Source organism: Eleutherodactylus coqui, unplaced genomic scaffold (assembly GCF_035609145.1).
Source record: "Eleutherodactylus coqui strain aEleCoq1 unplaced genomic scaffold, aEleCoq1.hap1 HAP1_SCAFFOLD_42, whole genome shotgun sequence".
Classification (NCBI taxonomy): Eukaryota; Metazoa; Chordata; class Amphibia; order Anura; family Eleutherodactylidae; genus Eleutherodactylus; species Eleutherodactylus coqui.
Window position 1 is genome coordinate 1,186,416 of NW_027101829.1, and position 546 is coordinate 1,186,961.

The window sequence follows — 546 nt, forward strand, 5'->3', positions numbered from 1 at the left end:
TTTCCCTAAGGAGAAAAGAGCGTTTCTGACCCCTGTCCCAGGCCTCTCACTAGCAAAAGCCAGACTCCTACTGTACACTGATGATGGGCAATAACCCGGAAACAGCTGTATGTACATGGGGTCTGGCTTTGCTTTTGATTCCCAGTCATTGTAGCAAGACTTGTATAAAAAGTCCCACTTTGACTCGAAGGAATGCTGCCTTTCAGTAGGTGGCACTGTGGAGGATTTATTCCATCTCCCTTATTTGCATATTACCCAGGGGAGCGTGCGTGGCCATTTGAGTCTCCTCACTTATTTATAGTATATAGTTGCTCTCCCTAAGGAGAAAAGAGCGTTTCTGACCCCTGTCCCTGGCCTCTCACTAGCAAAAGCCAGACTCCTACTGTACACTGATGATGGGCAATAACCCGGAAACAGCTGTATGTACATGGGGTCTGGCTTTGCTTTTGATTCCCAGTCATTGTAGCAAGACTTGTATAAAAAGTCCCACTTTGACTCGAAGGAATGCTGCCTTTCAGTAGGTGGCACTGTGGAGGATTTATTCCA